Source organism: Mesocricetus auratus, unplaced genomic scaffold (assembly GCF_017639785.1).
Source record: "Mesocricetus auratus isolate SY011 unplaced genomic scaffold, BCM_Maur_2.0 Super-Scaffold_15014, whole genome shotgun sequence".
NCBI classification, from domain to species: domain Eukaryota; kingdom Metazoa; phylum Chordata; class Mammalia; order Rodentia; family Cricetidae; genus Mesocricetus; species Mesocricetus auratus.
In genome coordinates, this window is record NW_024429186.1 from 7035154 (window position 1) to 7041832 (window position 6679).

The following is a 6679-nucleotide window of genomic DNA, read 5'->3' on the forward strand; positions in this document are numbered from 1 at the left end:
GACCAACAGCTGAGTCTAAGACTCACGGCCTGAGCAGAGTTCCTGGGGCCTCAGTTTACCCGCATTGTGAAGCTTCCCTGTGTTAGCAGTGCGGCTGTGATTGGTCCACGGGTCCATGGCTTTGCTCACACGTCCCTTAACGGGCCCCTCTGCCCTCCCCCCCCCCCCCCCGCTGGACTGCCCTTCTTTTTTTTTTTTTATGAGACAGGGTTTCTCTGTATTGTTTTGGAGGCTGTCGGTCCAGCCTGGCCTCGAACTCACAGAGATCCGCCTGCCTCTGCCTCCCGAGTGCTGGGATTAAAGGCGTGCGCCACCAATGCCCAGCTGGACTGCCCTTCTTGACTGCATAGGGGCAGGTCACTCTAGTCCTATGACTAGACTATATGCTGTCGCTTGCTTACTGCTGGACTAGATCAGGACACCTGGGGCCTCTGTACCTGGCACTGCCTGACACACAACAAACCTGGCACACCTAATGGTGCCCCACACACACCTGAGCAGCCCTTGGTCCCTGGAGGTATTGGGTCAGGTGAGAGACCCTGACCGCTGAGAAGGAACAGGTGGGCTTTCCTAGCCCTGAACCCCTGATCTCCAGACCCTTTTGTAGGCCTGTGGAAGGTCAGTATGTCTGTCCAGACCCCTAATGGAGACCATAGTCTCCAGAGGCCACACTGACTTTCCACTTGGCCACTGTGGATTCAACTGAAACCCCCATCCCCGATCCCCACAGTGCTCCATTTTCATTATTTTGTAACTTTAATTACATACTAAGTGACATACTAAAAAACCATCGTTAAAATTTAAGCCTTTGTAATGCCGTTTTATTACATTTTGATGACTTTATAACTATGATACTTTATTATTCCTTCTACGTTATTCTATGAAGGCACAGTGAGATTTTTAATATCTAATTATAGCACCGGGTGATCATTAAACCAGATGCACCGTGAGCTCCAACCTGGGTTCCCAGTGCATGTAGGTCGAGGTTTCCTCTGTGGGTCAGGCTGGGGGCTTTGGTTTGTGTCTGGAAAGCCACAAGGTGTAATTAGCAGCAGCCTATCTCTCAGAGAAGGCCAGGGAGAGCTGGAAATGGCCAATGATCTGGATCTCTCGGTGGTTGCCCAGACTCTTACATCTCTACTCCTGAGCAGTCCCACCTTCGGGGGACCCACTCCCTGGAGAGTTGACAAACCTGTTGAACTCCTTCAGAAGTTTGGAGAAGTCCTCATGGGAAGTGTGGGAAGCATCTCCTCCCAGACTTCGAGGGACTTCTGGTCTACCTCAATTTCTCTCTGAGGCAGAACAGTTTTTAAGTCAGCAGAATCAGGGGCGGCCGAAGCAGGGAGAACCACAGGGTTGGAGAAGTACAGGAAGGGACAATAGTTGAGTCGTCTGGGCAGTCCACAGGCCAGGGCCTCCTCTGCCCTCTGCCTTCTCCAGACAGACACTCTTAGGGTGGGTTCCCCAGATGGGCCTTCCTGGCAGGCTGCACCATGGACAGAGAAGTTTTCTGAAGCTGTTCACATCTCTGGAACTGCAGGAGAGCCCCTCACAGCCCTGGGTCTTGGGGCGGTGGGCTTCTAACATTGTCAATAGAGTGCTTGGCCCTGCCTGCCAGGCCCAGTCTCTGCATCCGCGGCTGCCCTGCCTTCTCCTCCACCCTCCTGGGCTCCAGCGCTGTGAATTCTTCTCATTGGTCCTCTCCTCTGCCTGTTTTCAGCCTTACCCTCTCTGTAGACTTCGGGGCCCCAGAGAGATTCTGCCCCCTCTAAGCCTCAGACCTGCAACTGAGTGCTCCCTTATCTCTGTTACTTGGACCTGGGGTCAGCTATGAGGCCAAGTCACTGGGCGACTGATATCCCTGCTCCTTAAGGACCACAGTGCCATCTGCCGCTGAGCTGGGCCCCATGTTCCTAGGTGGATGTAATAGTCTGGGCCTCTCTACACTATTAGGCCTTGTCTCCCCATGGTTAGGCCCAGGGGACTTAGTCCCTGGGGACCAGGCATGACTGCACCACAGTGGCTATCTGGAGGCTCTCTGGGAGCACTGGGGACCAGATGCTGGTGGCAGCCCTGTGGTCACGCTGTAGCCCAAGCAGGTATTCTGCCTCGTTCCTTGCTCAGTGCAATGGCAGGAGCCCGCGCTGCAGTTGTCCGTGTCCCTCTGAGAAGGGCGGCCGTAAACACGAGGCTCACTGTGTGAGTGGGGGGTGGCTAAGGTCTCCAGGATAACTGATGCTTTCTCTGGGCTGTGGCCCAGCTGGTGAGCTGGGAGTAGAATTCACCTCAGCAGGGGGCAGGGGCACTTGAGACACCTCATCAACAGGACAGTGCCAGGGCCTGGGGGAGCAATCTTCTCCCAGGAACGCAGTGGCAGCACAGGACTCATTCTGCAATCCTACGACTCAGTAACTGTGCTCGGGCCCTGGCAGGGTTTGATCATCCTAGAAATTATATTGCTCGCTGGTCCCATGTGAGGGAAACTCAATTACATAGAATTGGGAGCAATCAGCATTTCATTGGCTGCGGAGACGTGGGGTCCCTGAGCCAAGGCCAGCCTGCAGATCCTGGGATGCTGACGAGTGGGGTGAGGCCCGGCTCCCGGGTCCTGTGCACCTCACCTGTGACTCACTGGAGGGTGACTATAAGCCCTCAAGCTGGATTCCAGCGAGCTGTTCCCAGGGCCCGAGCTGCATGCTGCCTTCCCCACACAGGCACCTTCACGGAGAGGACCAAGGACATAGCATGGGCCATGGGTGTCCCGGGACTGACTGGGGGAGACTTGGGTCACTCCTTCCTGACATGTCCAGCTTGACTGGCCAGTACGGGATGTGGGGCTCTGACCTCGCACGAAGTGGCAGCTTTTCCGTGCCGTGTCCCCAAACCCATGCACTGAGGATCCCGTGCTTCCCAGACAGAGGGGCACTCAGCCTCTCTGCCTTCCAAGGGAATGAGCGGCTGTAAGCTGTGGCTCTCTGCAGGCCCTCTGGGGGGGTCGTTCTGCTTCTCTTCCTTCCTGCTGCAGCAGGTCTGTCCCTCCCTCTCTACTGAAGCATGCCTACAGGCACTGCTAGTGTCCCCAGAATGTTCCTGGTGAGAGCAGAGTCATCAGCACTTCCCCCTTACCCACCGGCACCCCCTCCTCCTGCACCCTCCGGAACCCCCTCCTCCTGCACCCTCCGGAACCCCCTCCTCCTGCACCCTCCGGAACCCCCTCCTCCTGCACCCACCGGAACCCCCTTCTCCTGCACCCACCGGAACCCCCTTCTCCTGCACCCTCCGGAACCCCCTCCTCCTGCACCCTCCGGAACCCCCTCCTCCTGCACCCACCGGAACCCCCTTCTCCTGCACCCACCGGAACCCCCTTCTCCTGCACCCACCGGAACCCCCTCCTCCTGCACCCTCCGGAACCCCCTCCTCCTGCACCCACCGGCACGCCTCTTGTCCCAGCCATCCACTCATTTGCCAACTGTCTCTATAGACAGGTCTATGGCAAACCTTTCTTGTGAAAGGTCAATGTCATCATTCACCACATGTCCTTTGTGTGTGGTTGTGTTCCCTAGGGTGTGGTGTGGCCACTGGAGGACTGGGAACCTTTTGTGAGCTTCCTGGCAGTGTTCATGTCTTCCTGGAGAAATCCACACTTGCCGTGTTTGTTTTTTTAGGTGGTCTTGTAGCTCTCTCCGGGAAGCAGTCTTTGGGCCGTTAGAAACTGAGCTGCACCACCTGCTGTGATGGATTTTTTTTTAGATGTCAACAGAGAACCACCTGGGGAGGGATGGCGGCTCAGTGAAGGATTGTTGGCATTAGGCTTGCCTATGGGACCTTGGCTACTGAGAAGGTCTGCCCACCATGAGCGGTACCATCCCCTGGGCAAGGGATCCTGGACTGTACAAGAGAGGAGGAAGCAGGCTGAGTGCTAGTGTGCATATGTCCAGTCTTGGCTCCCTGGGGCCTGGACAAAGCCTGGAGCTGTGAACTAAACCAGGCCCCTTTCCCTTAAGTTGCTATGGCCAGGATATTTTATCACAACTACAGGGAAGACACCCATAGGTTGAAGCCCAATCCCTAGGGCCTTAGCACATGAGTGTATTTGGGCCACTGACCTTCATGGAGGCAATGGCAGTAAAATGAGATTGCCTAGTGTATCCTGGGCCACTGAATCGATGTCCTATAGGAGGAGGAGATCAGGACACAGCCACACCCAGAGAGATGACCCTGTAACACTCAGGAAAAGAGCAGGATGGTGAGTGACGGGGAGGGCTGCACCTGGCCGTGCCTGGTGACTTCAGGCCTCCAGCCTCCAGGACTGTGGGCAGGGAATGAGAGCTGTGTAAATTTGCAGGTTTCTCAAGCAACAGACTGCAGGCCAGGGCCTAGGACTTGGGGCTGTGGGCCTGGCTGGTTTTTCTTTGGTTAGTGTTGGAAGGTTGTTTTCTAGGACCCCTGAGATGCCCATTTCCCTGCCAGCATCCATGTGCCTGCAGGTCCCCCTCCCCCAGAGCAATGCATAGCTCTGCTCTCTTAGTTTGCCAAGGGGTTTTCAGTGGGAGCCCCTCCCCCCTCCATCTGTACTTCCCCAGTAACAGGAGACCCTGAGCTCTTGCTCTGGTATCATACGTACTATCCCAGGCTTTCTTGTAGTATTTTTTCTTCTTTCTTTTCTTCTTGTAGTATTTTGAACTTTATTTTATCATTTCGATCCTTTTTAAAAAAGATTTATTTTATGTGCATGGATGTTTTGCCTGGATGTGTGTCTGTGCACCGCGTGTGCCTGGTGCCTGAGGAAGTAAAAGAGGCTGCTGGCTCCCCTGGACCTGGAGTTACAGACAATTGTCAGCTGCCATGTGGGTGCTGGGAATTAAACCCGCATCCTCTGCAAGATCAGCCATTGCTCTTAGCCCTCGAGCCGTCTCTCCAACCACTATTCCTATAAGTCTTAACTGTGTGCACTTGCTCTGTCTTCGTGTGGGTATGTGCATGTGAGCACAGGTGCCCAAAGAACTCAGAGCCGTTTGATGTTCTGGAGCTGGAGTTAGAGGCGGTCGTGAGTCAGTCTGTGGGCTCTGGGAACCAAACTCAGGTCTTCTGCAAGAACAGCATGTGCTCTTTGTTCTTGAGACACTGTTTTATTTTACACGAGTCTTGATACTCACTTGGAGTTTATTTTATCCTTTTGGTTGTGAGCCTGGCCTTTCACGGCTGAGCCATCTCTCCAGGGTTGGGGTTTATTTTAAAGAAATCAGTAGCTCTACTTTTATTTCTTTTGGAGGCAGCTAGCCACTGTAACCTCATTTATTAACTGAATAAAGCCCACGTTCCAATGTCAGCTTCCCGTCTACCCTGAGCCCATCTCCAGCCCCCCCCCCACACACCTGGCCCAGGCTTCTCCGAGCTCTGTCTGTTCTCTCTGCGCATTCCGGGCCACAGGTTCCTGAGCGCTTCTCCTTCCATATGGACTCCATACGTGTCAGCAAGACACGAATCGTCTCAGAGCTCTGCTGCGGCTCTGCCAGGGTATGATGTAAGCCGAAGCAGGAGTGCTAGAAAACCAGCTTTTTTTTTTTCTTTTTGCCATGAAAGTGTTAGCCATGAAGACCTTGTGTGTCCAGGGCTCTTAAGTAAGATTTTGTCATTTTCTTCTAATTGTGTCAAGCTGGGAGACTACCTGGAAACTACACACCGCTCTGGTTACTAGGGAATTTAGTGCAGGAGCCGGTGATCGGTTGGGAGAGGGGAGAGCCGAGTCAGGTGGGGAGACTCAGAGCAAGAGACCACTTCTGCTCTAGGCTGAAGGTTTGCAAGCAGCCCACAGCCCTGCCAGGGGCCAGGAGAAGTAAGTTTTGGGTGAGAATTGCAGTCAGTAAGTATCCTCAGCTAGGATGCTTAGTAATGCTGGGAAGGGGAGGACGGGGCAGGAGGGAGGGCCCCTTCTTTGCCTTGGTTCCTTCTCATTGGTCCAACATACTGGTCAGCTGAGGGGTGGATGGGGACCTGCTGGGGCCCTAGGAAGACTTGGCCAAGTACAGAACTGTCAGGCGCACAGTTCCACGTCTGCCAATCATCTCCCAGCCGTTTATGGTTTTCTAGATATTGTGCATAGACTCATTTCCCTTCGTTTCTACGTTTTTATTATTTGAAACAGCCGTTGTATTGATTTCCATATAATTATATGACACTCTCAACCTACCATACTTTCTTATTAATTCTAATTTTAAATTCAATGTCTGGATTTGAAAACAAAAAACAAAAAACAAATCCAAGCGTTTGAGGTCTGGCTCAGTGGTGGAATGCTTGCCTGGAATGCATCAGGCTCTGAGTCTGACAATTCCTAACACTAGAAAAATGATTTTTAAAAAACCCTACCAATTTGTGTGTTTCAAATTTCAAGTTTGGTTTTTTTGTCTATTTGTGTCTGTCAGAACCCTGAACACCATGTCAAATTGTACCCGTGGTGTCCCTGAGTAATTCTGATTTTTGCTGAGGCAGTTCAGTGTCTTGTGAGTGGGATTTTGGCTTTGCCAAGTGTGTAAGTGTCCCTAGGGGCAGCTACAGGTTGGCAGACTCCCTTCTGCAGAGCTGGTGGAAGGAGACAAAGCCCAAGGGGGTCAGAGAGCACTTTCCTTCCACAGACAGCAAGGCAAGGTCTGCGTGGCCTCCACTCTAAGTCCCTAATCCC